The sequence below is a fragment of the Cryptomeria japonica genome, chromosome 5, assembly GCF_030272615.1.
Source record: "Cryptomeria japonica chromosome 5, Sugi_1.0, whole genome shotgun sequence".
Lineage (NCBI taxonomy): Eukaryota > Viridiplantae > Streptophyta > Pinopsida > Cupressales > Cupressaceae > Cryptomeria > Cryptomeria japonica.
In genome coordinates this window covers 673,191,567-673,209,433 of record NC_081409.1, presented here as the reverse complement: position 1 = coordinate 673,209,433, position 17,867 = coordinate 673,191,567, and positions in this window count along the sequence as shown.

Genomic DNA, 17,867 nt, shown 5'->3' with positions numbered 1-17,867 from the left:
AAATGGACACAAGTTCATTATAACTGCAACAGAATACTTTACCAAGTGGATAAAAGCAGTCCCCATGACCACAGTAACTAGAAAAAAAATTGCATCTTTTATCCTGAACTATTTGATCTGTAGATATGGTATTCCAAGTTCCATCATCACCGATAATGGACGACCGTTCAAAAACCAAGATGTCTGAGAACTATGCAAACAATTCAAAATACAACATTGGTTCTCTACACCATACTACCCACAAGGGAATGGTCAAGCAAAAGCATCCAACAAGACAATACTAAAAATCCTAAAGAAAACAGTGAATGATGCAGACAAAGATTGGCATGTACAACTCAATCTAGCACTTTGGGCATACAAAACTAGCATCCACACACCTACAGGAGCAGCACCTTTCTCATTGGTCTATGGATCAGAAGCTATTTTACCCCTAGAGGTAGAAATTCCATCTCTTAGAGTCTCTCTAAAAGGCTTAATTCCAGATGAAGAGTATCAAGTCAACCAACTGCAAGAGCTTGAACTTCTTGATGAAAGATGTCAGCATGCTTATACTCATCTCAAATCATATCAGCAACGCATGTGCAGAAGCTACAATCACAAGGTCATTCCCAGAAATTTCAAAGTTGGTGACCTAGTCCTCAAGGAAAATCCTAGAAATCAACAAGATCAAGAAAAGAAAGGAAAATTTGAACCTAACTGGTTAGGTGCCTATGTCATCATATCAATCTATAGATTAGATGCTTATCAGCTAACAACTTCAGAAGGAAATATGCTCAAAGAACCAACTAACAATATTCACCTGAATAAATACTATACTTGAGTAGTCTAAATGCACGGAAAAAGTCAAAAAAATAAATTAAAAAATCAAAAATCAAGGAACAAACAAATAAAAAGGTACAATAAAAACAACTGGTGAAAACCTAGCAAACAGGCGCTATTGTGAGAGGACATCTCCTCTATCTATATCCATATCTTTATCTCTGTAGTAAAACACAATTGGCAGTCGCCCGACATTTAACAAAATATCCATTTAGGACATACTTAGCATAGTCACTATCCTGATTTATCCATCTATCCTTTCACCACACTTTACCATGGCTTGGTAATCACTGTACACACCCGCATCGAGAGGTACACTTAGCTAGGGGTAATAAACATCAAAACTTACAAACATGTTCAAACCATCAAAACTATTTGCAAAACTCGGAGCATCATATCCAACAACCGAAACCTTGCACAAAATCACAAAGAAAAGCATCGATCGATAACAAAATATTCTCAACGATACTATGATGGATGATTTTCTGAAGTAACAAATGTTTACATTTTGCATAAAGTCTTGACTATTTTTGCACATGAACTTTTTGAATTATTGGATTCTTTACATTTTCTCAACAATGCTTCCAAGCTAGAGGAAATCAAGAAACTCCAAATTTTTTCTTAGTCTTTTGTCTGTGAGGCGATCATTTGTACTATGTAGATACTTGTCTCGAGACGTGATACAATGAATATCACTGAAGACATGATTCCATTTTACGCATACAAATGGTTTAATCTTGTCTGTTTATACACAATCCACACTCAGGTCATCCTAGTTCAAATATACCTTGATGCTTGTGCTATCTTGCAAAATCAAACATCATGTAAATTTTTCTCAGGTCATTATGGTTCAATTATACCATTATGCTTGTATAAATTTTCAACATATCCCAAACAAATCAATGCTCAATGATGATACCTATATTGAAAGCAAAATAACATATGGTTATATCAGGATGACAAATGCAGAATGAGGATGCTCCAAAAACAAGTAGTTGCATATCATTTTTACAAGTAGTTGCATATCATTTTTACAAGTACTTGCATATCAAATCATACATCTCATTTTCAAGATACATCTCATAGCATATCAAATCATACATCTCATTTTCAAGATACATCTCACAGCTTATCAAATCATACATCTCATTTTCAAGATACATCTCACAGCATATCAAATCATACATCTCATTTTCAAGATACATCTCACAGCATATCAAATCATACATCTCATTTTTAAGATACATCTCACAGCTTATCAAATCATACATCTCATTTTCAAGATACATCTCACAGCATATCAAATCATACATCTCATTTTCAAGATACATCTCATATCATACATTTACATCATGCATCATATCATCTATCTAAGCATTGCATCATCATAAAGTGAAGTAAAAACATATCGAACATGCATCCATAACACATCACATGATCAAAGAAAATGGTGTCATATATATCTCAAAAATGATCAAAATATACAAAATCAATCATGTTTGTGCCCCGTACAAAATAATGATCCAAAATACAATAGAGACATCGTCTCTCAAGTATGACTATCTCCTAAGGGGGATGGTCTTGTCACTGATGTCCCAGCCCCCGAATCTCCAGGAGGATCCTGTCTCAAAGGCCCCATCACGCCTCTACTCTCTGACTGTGACCCAGTCTCTCGAGGTTGACTCAATCTCGACTACATAAAGCTCTGCACTCTGGGCTCCCTGGGCACCGCGTCCTCATAGTGATGTTGATAGTACTCCACCTCCTTGACTCTCAAGGATAGCTCTCTCATAATGTCCCTCATCGGACCCCCTGTTGCTGCTCTCTGCACACTCCCTACTAGCTCCTTCGCTCGACCTCACCGCTCTATCTCAGTATCGCGGCTCTAGGGTCAGCTGGGTAATCTGACGCTGCTGCATCAATAGTTGTGCCTACAGTTGTTGTACTGTCAACTATAGGGTCCTAATCTAGGTGTCTTCCACATGCGTCAGGATCCAGACCCATAGGGGCACCTATGAAGGGGTACCCCTATCCCTCTGCTTGTCCTCGATGCTGGTGGAGGTAACTCATCAATCCTCCTCCTCTGTCCTGGTCGTCTCCACTCATCAGTCCCTCCCACCGCTGCAATCACCTCTCCCACTCTCCCCTCCTCCCCTGCTCTAATCACCAACCCTCCTCTCCCTCTGTCCATCACAGCTTGTCGAACTGCTCTCTCCACTCGCACTCCCTTATCACCCCCATCTCTACCTCTGTCTCCTCTCCTCCCCTGATATCCTCTCACTCGTCATCCTCCTCCACCTCCATCATCTCCCTCATCACCACCTCCCCCTACCTCATCCTCGTCATCATCGAAGGCAGGTCACATCTCCTCAGGATTTGATATCCTAGCCATAGCACAAGCTGCAAACAAACCAGCGAACTCATGTGTCATCCCAGCATCTAGTATCTCAGGAGCATAGTCCCATATCTGGCCCGCTAAGCTAAAAAACTCCTCTATAGCCGCTCCACTATCAATAGTTGGGCCCCAATCCAGTATATCCTACCTCTGGCGCGCATACAAGCAGGTCCCTTGTGGTATCCCCTGCTGCCGACCATACTACCGCAAAACTCTGCGAACCTGAAATCTCTCAATCATAAAGGGTGTTTGCCCTATCAAAAACTGACTCATAAAAACATAAGGCATCTCTAGCCTATCCTCAGCCTAGACCTCACAATCTGTATACAGTTGCCAAATGACTGTATCGATGTCATCCAACACCCTCCTCCAGTGCTCAAGTTTGCCCAGCTTACGCTGGACAACTAGCCCCCTGTATCCATATGCATATGCCCGCCCAACAAGCCTGTCTCTATCCACTAGTGGCCTAGCTGCTAGAATATGCTCCCAACACCATACCTGTAGGAGTGTCACGCCAGCTGACAAACTGCCATAACCTAGGTATACCACCTCATGTAAATCCCTATATAAATGAGCTAACATGGCTAATCCCCACGCAAACATGTGGCCCTATGTCACCATCTCCTCAAGCACCAATCCCCAACCTACAGAAAATCCCTTCGACCTATAGTCAGGATATAGGAATCCACCTATAAAACCTACTAGTACTGATGGAAGAGGTGCATAGTCCAGATCCAAGAACTCCTGCCAAGGGATCTCATACCCACACACTGTCTCATCATGAAATATGCACCACAGTGCCTCTATCCCACCCTCCTCAGTCTTCTCATAAGGCAATAATGCACCTGCTACGGGAATCCACAATATCCTATAACAGTCCTCAGGAGTCACCGTCATCTCACCTGTGGCAAAGTGAAAGGTGTTCGTATCACTATGCCATCTCTCTGCGAGCGTTGTAAGTAAACCCTGGTTCATAGTGAACTGAGGCATATCTAATAAAGATGACAAGCCACATCTCTTAATAATATCTAAGTTAGCCTGTGCCAACCATGGTATCAATGCCCATGGTCTGGGGAACTGCTCACACGACTGAACCACTCCCAATCTCTCCTGTCAAAAAGCAACACAAGTCCAATATCAGTTTCCTCATCAAAACAAAGATATCAAAATTAAAATCACATTAAAAACTTGAAACATTTTGCAAATCTAATCAAGTTCCACATCATATCATTCCGTATCAACTTGTAACACAACTCAAGTTTTCACAAACCATATCAAACTTGTAACACAACTCAAGTCTCCACATCATATAAACTTGTAAAACAATTCAAGTTTCCCACTCATATCAACTTGTAAAACAATTCAAGTTTCCAACCCATATCAACTTGTAACACAACTCAAGTTCCACAATCATATCAGCTTGTAAAACAAATCAGGCTCCACATATATTAACTTGAAACAATGCAAATCAACTCAAGGTTCGATCAAAAACACATTAATATCTACATCAGTAACTTGAAAAATCACAAATCAAACCAAGTTATATCAGTACTCATATTGGACGAAATATCAAAAACATGACAACCGACACAAACAAACAAAAAAACAAAATTCCACCTCTCCAGGCAAAACTGACCTTATCCTATGTAATTTTCTACATTCAAAAATCATCCTATCTTGCAAAACAGACTGCATGCGCTAAATAAATCTAGCTACGTGCTAGACTAACTCGACGCGCTACCCTATTTTCTCCACGTGCTATCCTATCTACCGTATGTGCTAGACTAACTCTGCGCGCTACCCTTTTTTCTCCATGCGCCAACTAATCTACCCTAAGCGCTAAACCTGATCCATGCACTAACCTATCCCACTTCTGCGCTACCTATTTAACCCTATGCGCTAGGTCTAACCTACGCACTACATCCCCCTGCCCATGCGACCCCCTATGGACCCTATGCGCTAGGTTTACCCAATGTGCTACCATTTTAACCCTAAGCACTACCCTGTGTCTTCCATGCGCTAACCTAAAAATTTCATGCGCTACCCTAAATATTTTCAGATGCTATCCTAAATTGCAACCCTATTCGCTACGAAATTTTTTGTATGCACTAAACTAAGACCCTTATGTGCTAACACGTGAAAACCGCATTTCAAAATTCAAAAACTAACCAAAAATGATCAAATTCAAAATCAAAAAGAAGTCAATAGGGTTGACTTATGATGGTCCATACGCAGCAAACCTCCGATATCTCCGAACGCACTCGAATCGATGCGTAGAATATGGAATAGGCATTTTATCTTCTCTCCAAAAGTCTCTTTCTCCAAGATCAACAAGCACAAATGAGACAAAAACAATGCACTTTTCCCTTTTATAGGGTAAAATAAAATTAGGGTTAGGGAAATGAACATTTAATTTTCTCGCGGTCTCCCTCATACCCTCGTACGCATCAATTATTGAGAGATGAATAAATTTTCGCATTCCACATAGACAAAATTTTACAATGCAAACACAATTATCAAATCAAATCAAATTTTTCAAATTTTTGATTCATCTCCCGAGGGGGCATTATCAACATCAATTATCAAAACTGGGGCATGGCATATCTCAAAATGACATAAAAAATTTATTTGATCATAAATCACGACACATCATTTTCTTTGAATTAACATGTGCACACATGTCACTTCAAAGAGGGGCAAAATGTAGACGTATAAAAATGACCATATTCCTAAATGAATATTTTATGTTCATTTCTCTATTTAATTAAATCCAATTTAATTGAATCACCCACATTCCTCTATTTAATTAAGTAAATTACTCAATTTATTTAAATTAAATTCACTAGGCCTCTTTTTACCATTTAATGAATAAATCATTTTATTCAATTAAATCCCTTCTATCCACTTTTTAATTAAATTCAAATTTAATTAAATAGTTATCCTAAATTGAATAAATCTAATTTATTTAATTTCCCTAATTACAACCAAATTGAATTAAATTCATTTTATTCAATTAAAATCCTATTATCCCTCCATCCACTTGCAAAGTCCTACATCTCCCACTTGCCTCCTAAAACCTATTCCTAACCCTTCTTCTAGACTCTTCTAAACACTTCTAATTAGCCTAACCCATCTCCTAAACTTTGTCACATCCCTAAGCAAGGGGAGGTCACTTCTCAAACCTTCAAAGTCTTTGAAAACCCTTAAAGGCTTCAACCACTTAATTTTCCAATTCTTCCAAACCATTAATGGTTAACTCAACCCTCTAGCATGATTTAAGAATTTCCCTAAACTCAACCTCCATGTAACCCAAAGGTCTCATCAAGCATTCATTGCTTTGACCATGGTTATCCCTTAATCATTTGCACAAGAGTTTATCCTTTGGATTAAAACTTAATCCAATGGGTAACCCTAACTTAAGCTTAACCCTTACCCCCTAAGATAATCATGAGGTCTTCTCAAGCATTTAATGTCTCCAACCCCTTCTCTCAACCAACCTTATGTTGACAATTGTCACCATTTCATTGGTGAAAATTGCAAACATGGATTCCCAACTTTCAAACTTGACCCTTGATTAAACCTTTCAATCCTGGCCATCCATTGCCCTATTTTTGCTATAAATAGAGCTCTCATTCCTCCATTCTAGGATCCAAGTCTTTAGTATCATACTTATGCTCAAATACATTCAAGCTTTTCATATATCATTTATGCTCATCATTTAGCCTCTCTTTTAGATAGGAATTAATCTAAATATGCATGTTTAGAATATGTTCTTTATCATTTTAGCTCAATCATAGACTAATATATCATGCTAGGATAGTCTTGTTACTAATATTGTCATCTTATAATCTAGTTTATTGCATTTATAGGATCATGCATAGCTTAGGATGCATTTCATCCCTCGTTCTTGCATTTGTCATCCCTAAACCATTTTGCTCAGTGATCTGAGAGCAAAAACATTGGTTTGAGGGACCTTGTGAGATAAAGAACCATGGAACCAACCTTGGGAAGTTGAGTCATACTTCATGACTCCATATCTTGCACCAAGAAGTCTTGTGGGTGTGTGGACAAGTCTCCCTAGAGCTCCATTTTTCACATTTTTAGTTCTATCGACCCGCTTTTCCCGCATACAAGTAGAATCAAGGGTTTTCTCATTCGTTGCATTGTTGTGGTGTATGTATTTTCTTTTCATGCTTCCATCTAAGGGGTTGATTAAATTCTTGAGTAGAATTGTGGATTGGTAGGGCTTATGTAGGGATTTCGATAAGTAGTTTGGGTTGGGATTGCAGATGAGACATATTGTAAGGAAATATTATCTTAGATTCTAAGCTATTAAATAAAATTCAGCCATATTTTCATCTTACATTTTATAAATTCAGGTACCCAATGGAGTAAGGCACTGATCATAGCTTGTAATTGTCTTTAATGTTAGTTTTGTGTTTAAAACTCACCAAAAACTTGTTATAATTTGCTGAATATCATAATATCACTTTATTTTCTGTATGTTTTTTCATGCTCTATCCATCTCATTCTCCAATAGGTTGAGGATCACTAAAGAACTCACCATTCTTGATCATTCTCCCTTTTTGTTGAGCCTTTTATATGAGACTATCTGCTTTGTTTTGGTGAAACTTGTGAGTAGGGTGCAGAGATTATAGATTCACCAAGGGATCACCCTCCTAGGTCTTGCAGAGCCTAAAGTGTAGAAGGATTAGCAGAATCCTTGTCATATGTTGGTCCAAGTTCTTGAAGATATTGATAGTTGGAGTTGGCTTCTCCATAGATAATCTAAAGAATCAACTTGGTTTCTGCTTCTTGTAGTGTAAACCCTATTCTGGGGCACCAAGAAGTTATACTCAAGCTATTAGAGATTTGTGTAAGATTGTGAAGCCTGCTAATCCGGTATGTAAGGAATGTCATATGGGAAAGAAAACAAGAACTTCGTTAGATAGTAAGCTATATTCATCTAGTGGATTGTTAGATCTTGTTCATACTGACTTATGTGGTCCTACAAGAGTGAGAAGCACGCAGGGTGATAGATATTTCATTTTGTTGATTGATGATTATTCTAGGGTCACTAGTACATTCGGAGCTGATTTCCGACGGTCGTTTGTCAAATTTTCAATGAATTTGCGTCAGAGTGTCAACAAAATCCACCGTCGAAAACTCGGCATCAGATTGGTCGACGATGCCATGCCCATCGGAAATTTGACAATCCAATGGACTTTGTCTACGGTCAAAGAAGTCATCGGTCAAAAGCTTGGTATTTGTCGTAATTCTGACAATGATCATTTTTATTAAAAAAATAAATATAAAAGAGCCATCGAAGGAAGGAAGTTCTTTCAATTTGTTTTAAATCCTAAGGGGTTTAGGGTTTAGGTTTTAAGTCACTTCACTACCTGAGAAAATCCCTTTTGGTTTCTAATTTGGCGTTACTGTATTCACTTAAGTGATGGGTCCATTTATCATAAAAGTGTTCTCCCCTTGTCATTTACCTTGGCCGTCCCTTTAAATATTTTATTCTTGTTCGCTTTTAATCTCCCTTTTCTAATGTCCGTCGGGCCTTATAAGTATCATGTGATTTTCTATTGATCTGATGGCCCATGTTGATTCGCGACCAAAAAGTGCTCGAAACTTAGTTTCCATGAAGTAATGAAAGGCAAAGGTGGACCCAGCATATAAGTTTGGACCAAAGATAAACATCGATCAAGTTTCATCTGATCGGATGGACAGCGTGGTTTCGTGAGATCAATCTGAACGTGTTTTAACCTTCGCAAAGTGGTGAAAGGGTTTGGCGGGTCCCAGAGATAAGTGGCCTTCTTTGGTTAAAGAATGATCGGGTTGGAAAAAGATCAATGGCTTCTCGTTGTTTCATGGCCAAGAGATGCATGAGCTATACCTTCAGCGAAATAGCGAAAAGGTGGAGGGTCCCGCTAAGAGTGGTAGTAAATGTGGTAACCCCAGTTGGCAATGACATGGCGGTGACAAGGCACTCAATTTGCGGTATGCAGTGGGTCCGAGCAAGGTTGTCATAAAAAGAGTAAACAACAAGCAAGTTCTTGAGATCTAATGGCTCGCGTGAATTCGCGAAGATAAGATGGTAGCAAGTTAGTCATTGCGAAGTAGCAAAAAGGCCGATGGGCCCAAGGGACAGGCATGGCATGAAGTTAAAAGTAGATCGAGTCTGTTTTGATCTAACAGTTCTCATGGTTTCGTGGCTGCAAGCCAAATGAAGAATAATTTTCATGAAGTCATAAAAGACGGGTGGAAATCACATAGAGGAGTGACATGGCATAACAGCTGCCGCTTTTTGTAGAGCTTTTTGTAGAGCTTGGAAAAAGATCAATTGCTTCTCGTTGTTTCATGGCCAAGAGATGCACAAGTTATACCTTCAACAAAATAGCGAAAAGGTGGAGGGTCCCACTAAGAGTGGTAGTAAATGTGGTAACCCCAATTGGCGATGACATGGCAGTGACAAGGCACTCAGTTGGCGGTATGCAGTGGGTCCGGGTAAGGTTGTCATAAAAAGAATAAACAACGAGCAAGTTCTTGAGATCTAACAGCTCGCATGAATTCATGAAGATAAAATGGTAGCAAGTTAGTCATTGTGAAGTAGCGAAAAGGCCGATGGGCCCAAGGGATAGGCATGGCATGAAGTTAAAAGCAGATCAGGTCTATTTTGATCTAACGGTTCTCACAATTTTGTGGCTGTAAGCCAAACGAAGAATAATGTTCATGAAGTCGCGAAAGACAGGTGGAAATCACATGGAGGAGTGACGTGACACATGGTTTAAAAAAGTGGTTGAGGGCCTGCCTAAGTGTAACCGGCGCTTATGTGGGAATAGTAAAAGGAAACACGTGGCGGATTAAGGGTGGAACCAAAAGGAGTTTCTAGGGCTAATGGCCAACTGCCATGTGGCATTTATTAAATAGATAACAAGTGGGGTAAGTAATTCCCAGATAAAGGGCCCACTTAAAAGGTATTCATCTCAAGATTGATCCAATGCTTCTCATTGTTTCGTGACCCGAAGATGCCCGTAGCTTAACCTTAGCAAAATGGTGAAAACCATTAGCCGTCAAGATGAGGCGTGGTTAGTTAAAAGGATTGATAGTCCTGGTTGGAGTTAAAGGCCGGGTGATTTGAGTTTGATCTAACGCTTGGCACAACCTCGTGAAGGAAAAGTGCACAACTGTTAAACTCTGCGAAGTGGCAAAAAGGAGGTAGGGCCCAACACTAAGGCAAAGAGATTAAACAAAGATAAAGGCAATGTAAGTTCTTGAGATCCAACGGCCAACATTGTTTTGCGAAAGAAAAGAGAATGGGTTTTATGTTCTGTGAAGTAGCGAAAGAGAGAAATAGAGGAAAGACTCAGAGAAATTATGACCCGTTGGAGCTAGTTTTGAATTCGATTTGGCGAATTTAATTCTGAAAAGAAATCCAAAGCATGTGGAGTTAATTTCTAAAAACTTAAATGCCAACTTGCCCTTTTCAGTTCACATCAACTTGATTGCTAAGTATTGTTTCATCAAAGTTTGTTGCAGAGTGAATTGTTGCAGAGTGATTTTCTTTAGGCGAATAATGAGGTTTCTTGTTCTTTTCTTGATAACTCTTGGTTTGTTCTCAAATACTATTGTGTGAATTACTTCATTAGAGCGTTGTGCTAGCTTCTAGTGGTATAATTGTTTGACCAGAATGGCACCCAAAAGAGAATTTACAGGGAAAGTGAATTACCAGGACTAAAATATCTGTGATGATTTTTTAGAGCAATTAACCATGTCCACCAATGCTAGGGCTAAGGCCAAAGAGCTAGTACCTAAGAGCCCTCATCTAAAAATTGGAGATGGCCTTTATGATAAGGGTAATTGGTTGAGGGACCTTGAAATAGGATTGTCAGGCTTAGGACTCTTCAAAGTCAGTTTTGGGCAAAGGAATTCCCCAGCTCCTTTGAATGGCATATGGGAGCAGGATGTACAAAAGCTTATGGTCCTAGGTGTTTTTATGGATGTAGATCTGTTAGCCCTGATTGCACAGAATTATGACTCTATGGCAAGATGCATCAAGAACATAAAGGGATCAGTCTTGATTGAGATAAATGAAGATGAATTCAAGAAAGTGTTTAAACTCAATGAGTCCTCCAATTTGTTAGAACCTATTGACTTTGAGTCGTTAGCCCAGGTTTACAACACACAAAGGGATCATCTTAGAAGTGGCCCATTGAAAGAATTATTTGTAAAGATAGGGGGGTTAACAGTTGTAGGCCCCAGCACAATGGAACCATTCTCTCTCAACCTATTCACTCTAAGAGCTAAGGGTATGTATTGGGCATTATGCCAGATTTTTGGAGAGGATGCTGAAAAGAATATGCCAACCCATTATATGTTAATGATTGCACAAATTCTAAACCCCTCCCTAGCAATAACATTTGATTATGCCTCATACCTTTCTGATGCAATTCATAAAGGGCTAGTAGGAATCAAAAATGTTGAGGTGGATAGGCCATTTGGATGGTACTCCATGTTAATGCATATGTTTCTGTTCAAAGGGGCTAATTATTTTGGAAAGGAGATGGACCTGATTAAGGTCAAGGATAAAGAGGAGATGTCAGTGCAATTGTGGAGTACTATTCTATCTTGGGATAGAGAAGATGCAAGTTATTTAAATTTTGATAGATGCTTTGCATATAAAATTAGGATTCTTCTATGCAGAGAAAACCCTAGAATTCCTAAGGCTCTTTTGGAGTTTCTAAAACCAAAGGAGTTTGTAGAGGATATCAAGATTGTTCACAATTGGGGAGACATATATTTGTACCCTGTGTCCACTATTTTTAGAGTGTTTGGATTTAGAGGCACCCCCTTTTTACTACCCTATCAGGTCCCATTGAAGATAGGGATTGCAGAAGTCCTGAGACAAATTGGGGGAGTACAAGAAGCAGAACTAACCAATAGAGGTAAAGGGACTATTTTCCCAACTATTACCATGGCTCACCATTTTGTGATCACTAAGGGTGGATGGAGATTTTTTGAAGAATTCTTTAAGCCATATAGGTTGTCTACTGCAGTGTCAAGATGTGTAGACCCCGAGGATTTTTTCAATGGCATGTTCAAAAAAAGAGCAGTGTGCAGAGGTAGGCCACATCAATTTCAGTTCCCAGAAGATCTAATTAGAAATGAATTCAGCTTAGATGAGCAAGAACTGAGGAAGGAGAAGTGGGTGGCATATAAGAAAGCCCTTGATTTTATCCATCAATTTGACTCTGGCTATGACCCCCTTTCTAGCTTCAATCCATTTGAGGAGAAAATAGAATTCCTAATTCTTTATTTTGAAGATCTCATGCAGACCTTAAAAGAAAAGAGGGAGGCCATAATGCAAAATGAGCCTAATAAGGCTAAGATGGTATTGGCTAAGCCTCCCTTTGCTAGAGATATCCCACGTGATGACTATGTAATGCACAAAAGGTCAAAGTACATTGTGATAATGCCAGTGACAGGTGAGCCTTCCACTTCAAAAGGGAAGAGGAAAATTAAAGATGTCATTGACATCCAGGATTCCCCTAAGAAGCAGAGAGTGGGAAAGGAAATTGAAACTAATGAGCCTCAATATTCTCCATCTCAGTCTCCTATCCACATTGGAGATGAACAAGCTATGGCTGAACAATTATTGCAGTTAGGGAGTCTCGGTGAGATTGCCTATACCTATGAGGAGACCCAAGAGGGGATGCCCAAAGAGCCACCTAATGCTAAAATGGATTTGACTGATGGTGAGTTAAAGGGCCAAGAAATGGACCTTACTGTTAAGCAAGCTAGTGAAGAATTCCTAGCTGACAGTAATTTTGTCACATCAGGAGCTTTTATACAGTTTCTATGGAAGCAAAATATTGATCAATTAAAGACTAGATGTGAACAGAGGAAAAGTGAACAACCTCTTAAAAATACAACTCAGATAGAAGAAGAGGTTAAGCAAGAAATGATGGAGGAGTTCAAAGCAATCATTCCTAAGAAAGGAAGACAAATGGTAGCAAAGGCTGGTGTGTTGATTCTCCCTGAATGGGATATAGTTGATGCCTTAGTGCTTGATGCAGTGAGGAAAGAAACAAAGCCTATGGAAGGAGTGACATTCAGCAAAGATAATGTTGCTCTTGTCATGTGGTCTTTAAAGAAGGATGAAAACAAAAGAAGGAAGGATGCATCAGATTCTAGCCTCTTAGGAGGCATGATAGTTAAAAGAGTCCAAGACATAGGGGTAGTGGAAGTTGCAAGCACAGTCCTAGAGACTGCAAAATTCAGTGTTGCAGTGGCAAAGAAAGAGGCACAAGAAAAGGCTAATCTCCAATTGAAGTTGGAGACTATTTTAAAAGCTTACAATGATGCTAAAGAAGGAATAGCCAACAGAGATAGCATAATTGCTAGACTCCAGAGTCAACTGGCAGGTCAATATCATCCCAGTGAATCTTCTACACTCATGATAGCCTCCTCTCCAGCAAGACCCCCTCCTACTAGTCCCATCATATAATATCCCCCTTCTCCTATGCCTTCTAATTCCTAATTACCTGAAAATGTCAAACATGAGTTGGAAAAATTGAAACAAGCTCAGACATTGTATGCAAACAAATATGAGGAGAAGGTGAAAGCCACCATCTTGAAGTTTGTTGACTCAGTCAAAACCTCTAATGTATACATAAATATGAAGAGGATTCTTGAGATTTTGATCAAAATAAGAGAAGAAGAAGCCACTTTGGAACCAATCCTGAATAAGTGGGTGCCTAGAGGTAAAGAGTTAGACCTCATGTGTTCTTCCCATGCAGATGCAGAAGAGAATGATAATCTAAGGTCCACATGTGAGTTTATAAACGAGATGAATATTCTTTCAATGGAAGGAGTAGGTATAAAAAGAAAAGGCCAACTTTATAGGAAAGAATATTCAAAACATAAATTTGAAATGTTTCCAGGAGGTTTCAATGGTCATGTACAGCTAAAGGAAGAGAAGACTTGGTTAAAGGAGGTGGACCACAATTTGTCCCTAAGGATCAATCAGATTATTAGTACTGATGACACATCCTTATTTGTCCAAACAATTGAGGAAATTGAAAAAGTGAAATCTCATTATGGTTTCATAGAAACAGAGATTGGGCATGTACGAGTCACTTGGAAGCGGCTAGAAGATATGAAACAGAAGATTGCTAGTTTTACTTGGCCTAGTGATGATGTGTATCAGGAGTGGAAAGATAAGTATATGGGACAGAAAGAAGATGCTCGGGAGCAGTTACAGGAGGTTGCAATAGAACAACAAGTAGAGGAAGCCGCAGATGCTGAAAAGGACTTATAACCACTTCTTGAAAATGACCGATTGTTTGTAACAAACTTTCTTTTGAAGGGTCCAAAGCTTGTATGCATCCATACTATTATAAATGGATACCAGGACTCCTACAAAATTGATTGCAATTAATTGTAAGAAAACGTTGTAGAAATTTATCTGAGCTTTTTTCTAGTCTTATGGAGAATACTCTGAGTTTTGTAACATTTTCTCAAAATTAATATCAATATACAGACTAGAAATAGTGTATATACATAAATGTGCATAGCAGTCATAGGGCAACTCATGTCAAATGTGCAACTCAATACAATAAATAATCTTAGTTTGTAGCCCTATAGCATCATAATGTAGTCCTTGACCAAGTATGCATACAAGAAACATCTAGTTCTATTAAGGCACAAGCATCAAAGTCAGAGGTTATGACAACTAGTGAAAAACATCAAGAACAAAAAGTTTAGTCTCAAGAATTAGGACTTGTAATAAAAAAACTTACAAGGATGAGGCATATTCATAACTTTTGCAGTCCCACCTTGGATATCAACACTAGAAGCAACTCATATTGTTCATGTACAGATAAGACAATATGGGAGTTCATTATATCCAGCAACTCGTGGTGTTGTTGTTCGTGTTGGCTCTGTTGGACCCTGCAATTAAGATTCAATATACATTATTCACTAAGATTAACTGTGCAACATAATGAAATATTGAAAAGTATGTTACCTTGTTGAGCTTCGCTTGGTTTCGAGAATAGTTTAATATTCTCTACTTAACAGGGCCAACCATGTGAAGGTGGAAGCTCATTTGGCCCCTCCCCCCCCCCCCCAACATCACTCTAAATTCCCTTTTAACATCTTATAAAATTTATTCATTAATTATTTCTACCATTAATAAAATATAGCATTCATTCATTAATATCACATAACATTCATTAACACATAACATTGTTTAACATTAATTAACACGCAACATTCATCAATATTAATTAACACATATCATCCATAACCATTAATTAGCACATAATTACATTCACTAACACATAAAAATCAGTCACTATCAAATAAGTTAGATTACAATCATTTCTTTCTTTGTTTTTTCTTTGAAGCTATGAAAAGACTAAGTGGAACATCGGTGTCTTCATCATTTCCCCCCTCTGCAGATGTTCCGCCAACTACTCGTGATCTCAATGTATGCCTAGTCCTATACTGACGACAAGGACACTAAAGCGAAGGGGGGTCCTCTGCAATAACAAAGAAATGGGTTAAATTCAAAAAAAAAAATTATTATTGTTACAAGTATTTCATTAATTTAGAGAACATAATTGTTGTGCTCTTTACCTGATGGGGCCACATCGTTTTGTGTAGCCTCAACCTCAACCTCAACATGCTGAACACCACGGTCCTCTTCACCTGAGTGGGAAACATCACATTCTTCAGGTTGTGTACCCAGATCATGCTCCACTTGCTCACCACCAACTACATGCTCTAAATTATTAACAAGAAAGGTTACATTAATTACTACTCTAATTAAAAATTAAGATGTTTAATTGTATTAATAGCTAAATAAATAAATTTGAATAGCAAATGAATACCTCCAGTACTGGGATGCACATCCAGACCTTCATGTGCGGGTAGTGTTTCATAATTAGTAGGCTGCATTCCAATGACATGCAGATTTGTTATCATTGCTTGCTTATTTAAAACAAATATAGTCACTTTATGTTGGAACTCAACTTCAATTAGATTATTGGTAAAGTATTCAATTTGAAACAACTTCCATTTACCATATTTACCTGTGTGATGGATACACTCGAATGTTGTGTATGGCCACTCAATTCTCATAGCTGATCAGCCATGACTGAATAGCCTTACTGGTAGGCAATTCTCTTGTCATCTTCTGTGGGCACTCTATTGAATTCAAAGCCCTGCATTTTTGCTTGGTATCGTGAATTTTGCTTGTATTGTTTGATAAAAAAAAAATGTTTGCAATTTATTAATATTTTTAGACAATATGGGAGTTTACATGAGATACTTACAATTTGTGCAGCAAGTTTCATGTAACCATCAGAGCCGAGTTTGTGTTGCCCGTGCTTTTCTTGCCTTGCCTTGGTTGCCTTTGGTGTGTCACTCAGTCTATAAAAAGTTTGAAATATGTTAGATTATATAAATATAAAGAGTAATTAATTAGTACATAATTACATTCTTAATAGTAGCTCGTACCTTCTTCTGGCATCTACTAGTGTATTTTCTTTTTTCCTTTCAATTCTCTCCTTGGCATCCAAAATCAGGTCCTTCCACTCCCTCTCTGGAATCATGGGGGGACGCTCATACTTTAGGTTCCTCTCCAAATGGGTCCTGTATTGGTCCCTCACATACTTTAGATATGTGGGAACTTTTTCAAGGAGCTTGGTTTTATCAAAGGTGTCATTTCCAAACCACTCAACCATTTGGTTTGTCAATTCATCTTTTAACCTTTTTTCTTGGTCATTCCACCTTTTAAAGCAAAAACAAACCTGTTAGATTCAGAAATAAACTGAAGCTACATTTATTACACTTCAAGAAATGGATCAAAGGAAAAGTATTCTAGCAATGATATGAAATCAAAAGTGGATAAGGGTTAGTTCACATATGATGTACCACCTTTTACGTATGGTGAGCCCAAATATCTACAATGCAATGTCACTAAGATGTTTATATAAAATATCATTGCCTGCAAAAAATTCATGGGATCAATATTAGTCCAAAATGAGTGATCATAAAGTAAATTACAATTAGAGTATATATAATAATAATTTCAAAGTACCTGGAACCTTTTGTATCTTTAAGGAAAGCATTTCTTTGTCGCTCACCATGAATGTGGCCTGCATGTTCTCGTACTAGCAATACGAGAAGATCCAAGAAACAATGCTATGTTATCAGCAGTAGTCACCTGTGGCACATCCTCATGTGCATCTCCTCCTACAAAAAATGAATCCACTATGAAATGGCATTATAATTCAAGAAAGAACGCTTGAAGGGAAATAAACACATGACAGAAGATAGAGCAAAAGAGGGATCTACCAACAGTGGGCGGGACAATATGACATGCACTAGAGGATGTCTACATGCTATGTGTTGCCGACATTGCAGTTGGCAATACAGGTGAGGGTGACCTTTGATGAGGTGGTGTCGGCATTTGCACAGTAACATTGACAGCACCTAAAGAATAATACATTAAATATATGAAAAGTGCAAGAATTGTAAACAAGGATGAACCTTTATTTTGAAAATTGACAATATCAAGTATGATGTGTTTTGGGTACTCAGAGTGATAATCCAAGCAAGTGATAATACAAGAAAATCATCA